Below are 14,568 nucleotides of genomic sequence, written 5' to 3' on the forward strand. Positions count from 1 at the left end.
ATCAATTAAAGATGTAACCCCATCACATAACATCCTGCTCATGAAGTTCATATTGTTAGTAAGACTTGATCATAGCATACAGCACCATGTGAATTAATATTGGAACAAGGTATTTTTGTAAATAAATCCCCCAGGGGTTGGCAGCAGTGTGCTACACGTTGCTTATTCTTAGAACCTGCACCCTCCAAGCACTCTTCATTGGTGACAATTGTTTTAGGTTAAACGTAATGTGTGTTATTGAGGAATTCCAAGGTTTCCTAGTGTGATTAGTAGTACCTATGCTTTTAATGGTCAACTCCCAGGATGTGTAGTGCAATTATAGTATAATTTCAGAATACTTCCGTGACACAAAGAGAGCTAGTTACTAAATATGGAGTTTGTATAGGCACTATCAACAGAATTATTCCGCAGCACAAATAGACTTTTTCAATTTTACCGCAGAAAAAAAGGGAAACCACGGCAGGGAAAAAGAAAACTATGTCAGCGGTTGAACATTTTCACCTCGGAAGCAGAAATTAAAACCCCCACACTCACTGCTGTGTGCTTAGCTTGCAAAGTGGGGGAAAGGAACGCAAATCTGCACTTTTCTAATGTTCGTTGTAGGTTTCTTGCAGCTGGAAGATAAAGTTATTATTATTTGCGGAAGATATTGTGGTCTTGGGGATGAACAGCAAGGTAGTACAAGAACAACATGATGCAATGAACAATGAAAAGTATGGTATGAAAATCAGCACACAGAAACGGAAGACCATGGTGATATCACGAAGAGAAAGACAAGGGAAAGACAATGTGAAAATTGGTGGTCAAAGCCTTAAAATAGTTGACAGTTTCAAATACCCAGGGAGTGAATTAATGCAGAATACAAGGCTGGACATGGAGATTAGCAAAATGGTGCAACAGGGCAATGCATTCTACCAGAGTGGAAGAAACCTTGTCTGGAATAAGGAAGTACCAAGGAAATATAGAGAGACAATGTACAAAATGAATTATGCACCCATATTGCCTAATGCAGCTGAGACCTGGACAATGACAAGTAGAGAGGAGAGTAGAATTCAAGCCAGTGAAATGAAATGTCTAAGAAATATGACAGGAAAGACACAACTGAGAAACGAAGATATGGGAAAGGAGGTCAGAATGGAAAACCTAAAACAAAGGATTGATGGCAGTAAACTAGGATGGTTTGGACATGTAAAAGAGAATGGAGGAGAAAAGAATACCAAAACAGATTATGGAGATTACGTTTGAGGGAAAGAGAGCAAGAAGGTGACCTAGTGCTACGTAGATAGATTCAATAAAGAGAAGTGCAAGAATAAACCTGGACTGGGACAAAATGATAGAAGAGAAATGGCGGAAGGAGGGAGGAAAATGCAGAAGTGCCATAAATGCCCTTGCCTGACAGGAGCTGGATAAGGGGAAAGATGATGATCTGCAATTATCATTCAGTAATTTAAGTCTTTGTATCCAACTTGCAAACATTATACTTCAACTGTGTAGGAAACTAATTAAAAATCTGTCAAATCATCATGTTCAGGTGAAGTACTTTCTGATGAACTTCCTTACACAGGTCATTTGTTTACGATTCCTATTTTTTTTACCCACAGCTTGGTAGTCAAAGCTGGAAAGCAGGAAGGCACTGAATTTAAAAATGAGTAACTGCTACTTCACTACATTTAAATAATAATGCTATTTGCTTTACGTCCCACTAACTACTTTTACGGTCTTCAGAGACGCCAAGGTGCCGGAATTTAGTCCCGCAGGAGTTCTTTTATGTGCCAGTAAATCTACCGACACGGGGCTGTCGTATTTGAGCACCTTCAAATACCACCGGACTGAGCCAGGATCGAACCTGCCAAGTTGGGGTTAGAAGGCCAGCGCCTTAACCGTCTGAGCCACTCAGCCCGGCATCACTACATTTAAATTTGTACATACCCCCTTAATGCTCGACTGCCAATTCCGCAGTTTGACAGATGGAGGAACAAGGGGGGGCTACAGCAAGTGCTTAACTAGTCACCACCAGAAAAGGTGTAAAGAGAAACCCTAGAAAAATCTGAAGATGACTGGAAAGAACAGTGGAATCTGAGAACAGGTACAGTAACTGCTGACATGTGGAAAGTATTCTCTTATATATATCATTCTAATACTGACTGATGGATGAGGTGATGACTTCTTTGAAGAACTACTAACTGCGTCTGACAAGAAGTTGCAGCAACGTGTAGGTACGGCAGGAGCACCGCCGCCTCGATCCTCCTATACTGCCTGCTCTAGGCGAGGTTTTTTGCAACTAGGCTGTGACAAAATTTCTCTGCTAGATGGCAGGCATAGACACATAATGTTCGAAACTTATTCTAATGACGACAGCCTACAAAACACTATGCAGTATGGTCTTATGTTCACAGAAGCTCGTAAATTACATCAGTAATATTAAATATCGGCAATATTACCTGTATGAAGTCACAGTTGGCCTCTTCGTGCACAATTTAAAGATTTTCCTGGACGAAGGCTTGGAGTGGCACCGTACTTTTTGTGTTCTTGCCAACGCAATATTAGTTAATAGAGGTCCTATGAACTTGGTTAGGATGATATCATTAACAGTTTGCTAATGTTTTTTGATCTCACACTGTAACAAAACGCATTCTAAAAGTGAAGACGTCGCAAGTCCTCGTAATACGCTTGTACGTTTGAAGGACTTCGACAATAGGGCACAGGAGCTTAAACGAACTTCTGCAGAAACTTCACCAGAGCAACAAAACAAGGTTTTGGTCATCGAATTCCTCCTCCTCTGTCCTGATGCATAATCAGTTCCATTTAGCGGTGTCGAAGCTCTAGGCAGTGAGATGTTGCTGACGCAAATGTCACACTCCACCCTCTCCTCAAAAACAGGAACCAAGTTCCCGTACCCGCAAATTAGAATTTGATTTCCTGTTTCTAGTTTGACTGGGATATTATCGGCTGGATATTTGAGGTTGTCCAAAATGTCTATACATGAAGACGTTTGTTTTGTGATTGTCCGTCACAATTCTTATCACAAGGAATCCACTATCCTCCACGGCTTTAATCACCTTCTGAAAAATATCCGCAGCCTGTTTCCAGTCATTCGACCGGATTAGGAATGGAATGAATAAAGCCCCCCATCTAGTGGTGAGGATAGGAATTGTGCCGGCTGCCAAAGCTTGTCGCGCTCCTCTGGGGCAATGCTTAATGAATGACAGATGAAATTAAATGATATTCAAGAGTGTTGCGGGAATGAAATATGACAGGGAAAACCGGAGTATCCGGAGAAAAACCTGTCCCGCCTCCGCCTTGTCCAGCACAATTCTCACATGGAGTGACCGGGATTTGAACGACGGAACCCAGCGGTGAGAGGCCGGCGCGCTGCCGCCTGAGCCACGGAGGCTCCATCACCTTCTGAAATAAAGTGTAAAGGCACAGATGCGAGAGTAGTCTGAGGATATCCAATTACTTCCTTTATTAGGTCCTTGCCTAGATAAAGCCGATAGCCGCTTTTCTCTCAATTCCCTTCTAGACGGCACTTCATGGAGTCGGTATCTTTTCTGGCTGCGAACCACCTTGCCGAGATTGGCAAAATGGTACACAACAGTGAATATTTTGGGGAAAGAATCTGAAGTTTCAGTTCTAAAAAAATATATACCTTGCACAAACGGAAAGAAACAAGTACACCTTAAAATCACTTTTGAAATATCTATAAACATGATTAATTCATTTCACAGTTCTGTACAAAATATCTCTTGTACGAACGGAAGTGACCAGACTCGTTTACTCATCGTACAAAAAAACTCAGCTTTTCACACACATTCATGCACCAATAACACAGTACTACACCCACACTGACAGCGAAGATTGTGCATCTACTACTACACTCTTACGGTGAACTGAGGAAATATTGGTAGTCGCGCCTTCCTGTGTTAAACTAGTGGCATAGAGCAGGCAGTATAAGAGGATCGAGACGGCGGTGGGCAGGAGTAACAGATACTACGTTCTTAGCTGCAAACATCACTTGTGACAGATATTGCAAGCTCTCTGAATCAATGCATATTCCTTATCAAACTTTTCATTATGCAGTTGCACAACTACCTTGAAACTTCATGACAACACCTCATTTGCAACAGTTACTGCGGATGGAACATATGTTTAATGCCAGGCCTCGAGACAAGTGTTTGCGCGGCAGGCATGCTTACCCCTCATCCACATGACTTCTCATCAGACAACCATAGTTATTAAAAGATATAAACTTCATTTTGATTTCCGCATTGAACTGAGATCACAGAGTTAAGACCCGCCTTAAACCCCTCCTCCTACCATCTCCTCCCCCAACCTGCTCCTTCCCCCCTCCCCACCAGATATAATCTATCTCACCACACACCACCCATCGGCATTTGTCCACACCTTCTCACAACTTTAGCTTCTCAACACGCTGTCCAAGATGAGCCATATATACCACATATTGCACACACTTTAGCATGTCCAGGCCCATCATATTTTAATACTTACAGTTCCTTTGTTTTGATTTTGCTTCAGGCTGATTCAAATCCTTCTGACTGAACTGAGAAAAATTTTTTTGTTCACCTGTACTACATCAGAAGAGAATATGGAAGGACAACCAATTACCATTAACCGTTTCTTACTTTATAATTTTATCAATACATCGATGTATAATTTTAACAAACACAACAATTCTTTCGAGATAACATGTGTAATGAGTAGAGTTTGTGATTTTTAGCATTTGCGATAAATGCGAAATACGCCGAAACTTTGTCAGTGTATGTGCCTTCATCTTATATGACCCATACGGGTGGTTTTTAGCGATTTCGAATTCGCGATAAAATGCAAAATTGGTTCAAAATGCGAAATTATACAATTTGTGCGAAATAGATGCGAAATTCTCAGTTTTATACAAAATAAACATATATTTTTAAAAACTATGCATTTTTCTTAAAAATAAGATATAAATGTTATTTATTTCAGGAGAAATAATTATTACGGCGCCCATTGCGATCGTAAAGCGGTAACATGATTTGACGGACACTTCCGTCTTGGTGCACGGAACATCTATAAGTTCATTATCGCAGTTAGCTGGTCGGAGAGATTTATTCTCTTTTTTTTGCAACCTAACCGATTGATGTCAGATGATACCTGAAGCTATTTTCTCTGTGTGAATAGTAACTCTGAGCTGAAATACGGAAAATAAAAAGCACCTCATTTCGCCGCTCGTTGTAAACAATCATGGCGGCATCAAAGCGCGGCATGGATGAGTTTATTCGTAACTGGCTTGAAAATAGTGATGTTGAAAGTGGAAAAGATTCTCTGGAGAGTGAAAATACTTCTTCTTCAAATGACAGTGATGAAAGTGATTCCGATTTCAGTTCCGAGATGATAGTGCCAATTGAAACTACATGACAAAACCAGAATGCAACAAGAGCGAGTGAGAAGTCTAGTTTTCCTTTTTTTTTTTTTTTTACGTCGCACCAACACAGATAGGTCTTACGGCGACGATGGGACAGGAAAGGCCTAGGAATGGGAAGGAAGCGGCCATGGCCTTAATTACGATACAGTCCCAGCACTTGCCTGGTGTGAAAATGGGAAAAAACGGAAAATCATCTTCAGGGCTGCCGACAGTGGGGTTCGAACCCACTATCTCCTGGATGCGAGCTCACAGCTGCGCGCTCCTAACCGCAAGGCCAACTCGCCCGTTGAGAAGTCTAGTAAAATGATACTTGGAATTATGATCTTGTTGACAATAAGACTCTTTCTGTAACGTGTAAACCAGTTTTTGAAATTCACTCTATAGTGAGGAGGGGGTTAGGTAATAATCCGAAAGAAATGGACTTAGGGAATGAATTTCTAACCCCACAGTTCTGGGATCACGTTACTAAGGAAACCAATACCTATGCCCCTACATTTCTTGCTAATTGATCTGCTTCCCTTGAAACCAGTAATACGAACAAAAACATTGGTTTCCTGTTACTATAGACGAGCTAAAAGCTCACTTTGCTTTGTGTATACTTATGTAGCCTATGTGATTAATCAAATTTATGTTAAAGTGAAGAAAAATAAATAGTATGTAAGGGAATATTTCCTTTCACAAGTAATGGCAGGCCAAACGGTTAAATCATTCAATGTGTGGAATTTCTTTCACTGGCTAAAGAGCACTGCAAAGACCAGTCAGTCAAACAGCAAATACACTTTCAAGCACCACGTTCATTCTCTTAGTGTGTTGACCCTTGATCTTAATCGGTTATTCTTGACATTGGTGTTGAGTAGTAGTTCTGTTTAAAAGTACGGTAGCGATTTATTTTATTGTCTGTTAGCCATGGGTAGAAGCGAAGTGACGATCAAACAGCATGCCGAAAGTCACAAATCGGGACTTTATGTAAGGATACAGATGGCCTATATTGATGTGCTGACTCTGCAATCAAAAACTTGAAGAAGAAAAAAATGTTTTGCAAGCTTTCCTTTGCCTTGGCTGCACTTCTGTGCATTTGGGCCTCTACGGACAGTGTCGATGTAGAGTTTTCTTTTAGCAAGTACAACATAATTGTAACTGATAGGCGGTCTCAAATGAAGGCGGACACCTTTTAAATAATTGGCATGTTGTACTTAAATCACCATTGAAATTCCTCTACCTTGTAGGTGTGTTGTACTGTGATAAATACGTTCAGAATAGTATTTTTCACTTTGAAATTGTGTTTGTAAATTTGAAAATAAGCATATTCCTGTGTGTTCGTTAATACTTCTTACAGTCTTATATTGATATTTGTCTTATTTTCCATAGTGAATTCAAAACTGCATGACGAGCAATGTGTGATTAAAAAGTATGATTTTACTCCCAACTGTTGTGTGTGCAATTTAGCAAATTATGCCTATTTTTAACCAATTTGCTACAAAATGCTAAATTTGATTAGTTTAAGGCCGGTCTCCACTGATTAACATTTAACAACAACATGTTAAATGTTAAAAGTGTTAAATGTTAACTGGTGACACCATTAGCATGTTAAATGTTAAATGTCAAAAACTGTTTATTTAACATTGTGTCCACACTTAATAAACATGTTAAACTTGACATCCTTTGTTTATATACAGGTAGTTCATCATATCAGTTTATGGTAATACATTTAGATGGTGTCTAGTATTTTTTAAATAAGGACAATGGACTCAGATGAAGAGGAATTGGCCTTTGTTATTGACACTGTTGCTTCTTGTTATGATTTAGAAATGCAGTTTTATTAGGCACTTTTTCTCCCCTCACTCTGCTCATTGCTTCAAAAGCAAACCACTTTAAAGTATAAACTTAGTCCGCTCCCGACTACAGAATTTTCTGAACTTTCTGCAATTCTCGACTGTACTGGGAGCGGAAGGACGCTAGTCTTTTTTTTTCGATTTACTCGCGGGAACAATTATAGATATTTTCGAGTTCCAGGAAACTGTCGGCTTTCTTCGCTTTGTATCTGTATTCCTCTGATGAGACATCCCACAAATAAGACCTTTCTATTATATCATTAATTAAGTCCAGAGTAATCTCCTTGCTCTACTCCATTTCTGACTATACATTTTAGTATAGTGCAGAAAGAACGACACACGTGCGTGTACTGTATTTGTAGCTTATAACAAAGAGAAGGAGTGTTGCGGAGTGTTGTAATTATAATCCTACTATATGAGGAGCACGTCGTTTGCGTCGTTTAGGTTATGTGTTGGCATGGAAACATCATGGAAGTTGCCGAAGCTGTGCCGACATCGCACGAACAACGAATTGACTTGACATGTTTTCCACTTGGAGCGGAAAACACGCCAACATGTTAAAAGTGTTAACTCAACATTCTGAGTTAACATGCAAAGTCAATTCGAAGACACAATCACAATATACATGTCAACTGTAACATGTTAAATTTAACATGTTGGTGTTAAATGTTAAACAGTGGAGACCGGCCTTTAGATGCTACAAAACGCTAAATTTGAAAATCAAAACGCTAAATCACTGATTTTTAAATGCTATAAACCACGAACTCTAGTAATGAGATATACTAATGCATAGGTCTACAAGTTCTTCACATGAACAAGGAGTTATCAACTAAAATTACGTATTCACTTTGACAACATTTTGAATAACAAGTTTCTTAACGGACTGACAAATTATAGCCAAAGATTCAAATACCATAAATGTGACATGTGACAATTTGATTACTAGCACAAACAGATCGACAAAAACAGTCTATCAAGTGATTGCTATACGTTTATTGTTATTTTATTTAGCACACAGTGTAAATAAGTGTTTCAAAAGACTTTTATATGTCAATAACATGTCAAAACTTTTAATTAATCTTTTATTGTGAAAAAACTATGTATGTATTAATGTGTCACAACATCAACTTTAATTATCATGTCCTTTCTCAATTGTGTGATAAATGTATTTTTATGGTTGATGATATTTAAATGTCAAAACCGGTACCATTATTAAATAAATGTTGTAAATAATATCTTATACAACTCTTAATATGTATTGAAAAGGTTAAAAAAAACTTATCTCTGAGACAACCATGGTAACAGTGTGGCACTGTGGTAGTTCTATATGATGATTTAATGCACTATAAGATATACCTTTCTGAGTATCACAAACATATTGAACTTCATACAGCAAGAACTATGGAAAACATCTTAACAGACCTTCACTTCACTTTCATAATGAAAATATGCATGCAGGTGCATAACCCATCACACATGAATTATTTTTACACTTACCTATTAGCAACTTGCCATGTAATATCACAAGGACTGTTTCAACCAGAATTTAGTGAGATGTAGGAACTGTGAAGTCGGGGCAATAACAACAGCAAAATATGTGGAGCCAAATATGAGTACAGTAGATTAACAGTAAACATTATACGAGGATTAATCAAAATGATTATGAACCTTCTAACAAGATATCCTATGCTAGTGCATAAACAATAAAACATAGCTAACTTTTGCAATAAAAGATCATGTTCAACTAGAGTATATAATAAAATGTACTGTTCTCTTACAGTAAACAATATCATACCTTTGGTGCATTAATTCTATGATTTACACAATCCAGGCCAAATAACAAGTGGTATTCCTTCAGAAATGATTTAACAGGGGGAAAAAATTCAGAACAATGTATGCAAGAGGTGAGAGTTAAATTAGAGTTTATTCCCTCCAGACGATCACTTCTGATACAACCAAGTCATATATTGTCCCGCTGGGATCCTTTTTTCCTTCTGTGTTTGTTCTATGTCTCTTGAATTTTTTACCGCCTGTGTTCATCTTATGTCTCGTCCGGCTCCATGGCCAAATGGGTAACATGCTGGCCGTTGTTCAAGGGGTCCCGCGTTCAATTCCCGGTTGGGTCAGGGATTTTAACTTTCATTAGTTAATTCCTATGGCTTTCAGCATTAGATTTCATCTTAGGTAGAGCTCCATCCTCACAGACGCTCAGGTCTGTTATTATTATTATTATTATTATTATTATTATTATTATTACCCTACCTATACTTCACACATCAAGACAGAAAATCCATTAAAATGTTCCCTCAATTTCATGCCCCACCTCCTGATGAAGCTGGAAAGCAGAAACAAACTCATCAGGGGCTCATGTAGGAGAACTGGAATTGATGAGGAGAGAGCCCATTTACTAGGAGATATCAATATAAAAGGATGTGCAGATTGTTGTTCTCCTTTGGTGTTTTCATTTTTGCCCTTTCCTCCTCTTTGCATCAGGAGTGTGACAGGTTTTGGCAGCTGGTACAGTTCCCATCCTCGTTGCTAGAAGTTTTTTTTTTTTTTTTTTTTTTTTTTGGTATTTGCTTTACATCGCACCGACACAGATAGGTCTTATGGCGACGATAGGATAGGAAAGGCCTAGGAATGGAAAGGAAGCGGCCGTTACCTTAAGTAAGGTACAGCCCCAGCATTTGCCTGGTCTGAAAATGGGAAACCATGGAAAACCATCTTCAGGGCTGCCGACAGTGGGATTCGAACCCACTTATCTCCCGGATGCAAGCTCACAGCTGCGCGCTCCTAACCCCACGACCAACTCGCCAGGTGCTGCTAGAAGGGGGTAGAAAGGGGCTTCATTCTTTCCATTCCTGACCCAGTCAAATGACTGGAAACAGGTTGTGGATTTTAATTTTTCCTCTTTGCACTGCTCCCACCTCTCACACTGATCTGTCGTGTTTATCCTATCATGTGTTTCTTTTCAAATTTCCCCCTTTCTTAAGATGATCCGACTTATACGAAAGAAGAATTATGAATAATAACAACAACAACAATAATAATAATGTTATTGGCTTTACACCCCACTAACCACTTTTATGGTTTTCAGAGATTCCAAGGCGCCGGAATTTAGTCCCGCAGGAGTTCTTGTATGTGCCAGTAAATCTACTGATATGGGACTAATGTTTTTGAGCACCTTTAAATTCCACTGGACTGAACCATGATCAACCTGCCAAGTTGGGGTCAGAAGGCTAGCGTCTCAACCATCTGAGCCACTCAGCCCGGGAAAGAATTGTGTAGATATATAGATTTTATTACCTCAAACCATAAGGACCATAAATACTGAATGACTACAAGCAAGGATGATGATAACCAATAATAATAAATAACAGTGAAACATTTCTTCAATTGTAATGAAATTTGAAAACTGCTAGGGTAGCAGAATTCTGATAAAGAGGCATATTTTAATAATGGTGGTTTTGCCTGATTTTGAAACCTTCAAATCCCACTAATCTCATCCACAACTGAGCCTGTCAAATTTGGAATTAGCCAAACAGATGGAAGTTGCACTGTATCTCGTATGAAATGAAACACTGTATGAAAACAATCATTATTATGAATGAAATATCATTTTGATCAATCCTCATATACAATTACTGCAACCTTTCAGTTCAAGCAAATGGTGTGTCCACTAAAAATAGTTAATAACACATATGATTGTATGAATATATATACATTTAAAAAGAATTAAAATACACATGTCATCATGCATTAAATAGTGATACAAAAAATTAATTGATATTGACAAAAAATTATCAAAAATTCATAAAAACAGGACATACCATTTCTTCTCTCTCCTTCAAAGTGGATGTAAAACAAGAAACAAAACTGAATTAGCAAACAACACACTAACAGACATAGCAAACACACAGGCACAAAAGAAAGTATAGTTTCATACTGTATTAACCAAAATATAAGGTGATATTCTGAAAATTACCCAGACATGAAGACAATCAAGTTTTAGACTACTTTAAATATTTGGAAAGAACTAAATATGCTATGTTGTGGCAAGTATCGTTTCTCTCTTAACACATTGCGGACTGGGTGCCCTTCACCCCATGCACAGTCCTGTTCCCGGCCATTTTCTAACTACCTCCAAGCTGGAGTACATGCATTCAAATAAACTGTCACAACTTCACTAGCTTTTGAAGGACTACTGTGTATTTTTTATGTAGCCTTGTATTTCTTGAAATCTATCTCGGCTCATAGTCTTCGGAAATATGGTTTTTTATTAGGGTATCGGTTGGCCAGTCATCCTTCAGACATGATTTCTTCACCTGCCCTATCACTATACACAGTGCAATATTTTTTAATTTCCCTGCTAGTGACATTAATCCACTTTAGTGTTTTAGGGGATACGTTATTAGAATGTGAATTCTGCTCATAGTATAAGTTTGTCTGTTCAGCTACATACTGAAAAAAATTCCTCACCAAACATAAGTCCTGCTACTTGTCCTATGCTTCCAGATTCATTAGGCCATACCTTTATACCAGGAGCACCTTCAAAATCCTTTAGCCTAGGTTCACCATAGCCCAGTTGTCAGAAAACACTACATTATTTAGAATATTTACACCCGTAACACAATTAGCAGACTCGTTCTGCGCTACGCGAGTTCCACACCTTGAAGATAAGGCTATATCCTTATCACCACTTGAAACATTTCCGTTAGAAGGTATTTCATCATCGAAATCTAAATATTCAGCATCACTTAGATATTCGGAGCCTGCATCAGCACATAATTCGCGAAAAATTTCAACTTTGTCTAAACACATGCGATCCCTGGGCGCTGCCATCTTGCATGGCTCTTCGAACTTTGTAAACATGTTGTCAAGAAATGCAAAGAAAATCTATGATACGAAGAATACTCGAAAAGGAATGCGACTATCGATTGTGTAGAACCATACATAACATTGTTCTATCGCCCTTGACCTCGAAACAGTTCCCGTATATCTCAAAAGATAGCACTAAAGTTCAGTCTGCAGGGTCTGTTGCTAACACGAGATAACTCGGGACCGGTCCGCAACACTCGGCTAGGCAAACACGAGTTTTCTCAGGACCGGTCCGCATTGTGTTAATGTTGTTTGTGAATCACGTTAGCGCAACCAACTATAAATAGTCATAAGTTATGAATTTCATTATAGTCTGTATTGACAATTGATCACTAACAAAGGGTAGAGAAGGGTCCACCTATTCAACACCATTAGCTTAATATAGTGTCTTATATAACTGGTACTAGTTTCGACCCCACATACGCTGGGTCATTTTCAGCCATGTTCCAACGGGAAAACATACACTCACATACAAACAATAATAAAGAAAATAATCTGGTATGTCTAAATTTAAAATCCAAGTCCAAAACATTGATGAAGTCCGACAACACATCCAAAAATGAAACCAAATGACACATCAAAACTGCTGCGGCTGGTGCCGAACTATGCTGTATGGTTGCTGTAGGATCAACAGCCCTGCTGTTTTTACAGACCACCTGGCTAACATAACACAGATATGTGTTAGTTACATAATATGAATACATATTTGAGTCACTGGGAGCTCCAAATTAAAAATTTAATACTGTAAAACTGTTTATTTAAATGATAAATATCCATCATTGCCAGCATAACTACATCAATTAAGTCGGAGTTTAAATGTTTAACTATTGCGTAGTGCCTAGATTAGCGTGGAATCACATGTCAGCACTCTATTCCACATGAAGTCACAAACCCACATGGAACTCCACAGCAACCAGGTGTTAAGTCCCAGCGTTACAGGATTATGAACAAGCAGTAGAACACTAGAGTTAAAAATACACTATTATGTTCTTGCTTGTGATAATAACACTAAAATAATTCAATTTTGCTGTTAACGTGTACCTGTCTGACAGTACTGTCAACACTGAAGACGAGCACCATGTGCCGTACGTCAGTGGTAATGCTCCATGGAGGTTGAGCAATGTACGCTGTACGGCGTTGAGTTCTAGTGATTATATAACCGCTTCAACATACTACAAACGTTAGCAGAGTGTGCGAACACATTCCGCAGTGCTTGTAGTTATTTTTAAAAAATACCAGGTAGCAGAACATCATCGGAACCTAATTCTATTATGATACTAAGCTGGTACTACCAAAGCAGCTTAATAGCCGCGAGGTCTTATGCGGCCGACGGCTAGAGCCAATTTCCACAATTAATGTAATTTTTTCATTTCTCACCAATTTGTATGTATGTTGTGTTTCATAAATGCATCATGGCGTGTACGAATACACAACTTTTCATGTTTTTTAAATGCACTGTGAAAATTTAATAAAATGAAAGTAGAAAAAGGAGTTTTAAATGTATTTATAAAAGTTAGTGGTTTTGCTCCAATTTTGAAAAACAAGGCATGCATACATAGCTCGAACGTTACTGAATCAAAAATAGGTTTGTGACTATGTAAGGTTATCAGCTTTTTGTATAAAAATATACTCAAATGCTAAAAGCCCACAGTGTAAGATCTAACTTCACCTGCTCAGCCTTCAATGTATTAATGTTCTGAGGGGAATAAATTGAAATTTTATCATATTTAATTTTTTACGTTGTATTCCCCGCCCGGCTATTCATTCCTGCCACCCGGCTTACGAACATTTCTGTAGAGAGAGTGTGTGTGTGTAAAATTATTCTTGTTAGGATAACCATATACAGTATAACCACGACAAATGAAAACACTAAAATACAAGTAAAAGAAACAATGAAGATATTCCTTGATATTTTGGTAAATACAGTAAGAAAAGCCAAACTAATCAATGACATCACAAAAAAGCCTGCAGAAAGAAACTAAAAGCAAAGTCATCTAAGCACACACAGTGGGAGGATAACTAGTAATAAACCACGATAAAAGAAAGCCACAGCCAGAAAAACAAAATCAATATTGAGCAAACAGAAATTCACTACTAGGGAGGATTATAGGTGCTATATACTGCAGTTTTAGGAATATCCATAGGCATACACACATAGTTGTTTAGAAAGGAGTCTCTTATTTTCACTCACACTAAAAAAGAAGTCAATAATGAAAGCAACAAATGACAGAATCATACAAAGCTGAAAATAAAGGAAAATAAGAGTAAGATTGCTGCTGGGAATTTAAGGAGGATTCAATCAATCAATCAATCAATCAATCAATCAATCAATCAATACTGATCTGCATTTAGGGGAGTTGCCCAAGTGGCAGATTTCCTATCTGTTGTTTTCCTAGTCTTTTCTTAAATAATTCCAAAGAATGTGGAAATTTATTC

At 38.2% G+C, this 14,568-nt stretch overlaps 1 protein-coding gene across 1 annotated transcript in view; it reads right to left on the reverse strand.

Moving 5' to 3' along the window:
- Spt6 (transcription elongation factor Spt6) overlaps positions 1-14,568 on the reverse strand; it is a 193,602-nt gene that overhangs the window by 141,996 nt on the left and 37,038 nt on the right. The window lies entirely within an intron of this gene.

Source organism: Anabrus simplex, chromosome X, assembly GCF_040414725.1.
Source record: "Anabrus simplex isolate iqAnaSimp1 chromosome X, ASM4041472v1, whole genome shotgun sequence".
NCBI classification, from domain to species: Eukaryota; Metazoa; Arthropoda; class Insecta; order Orthoptera; family Tettigoniidae; genus Anabrus; species Anabrus simplex.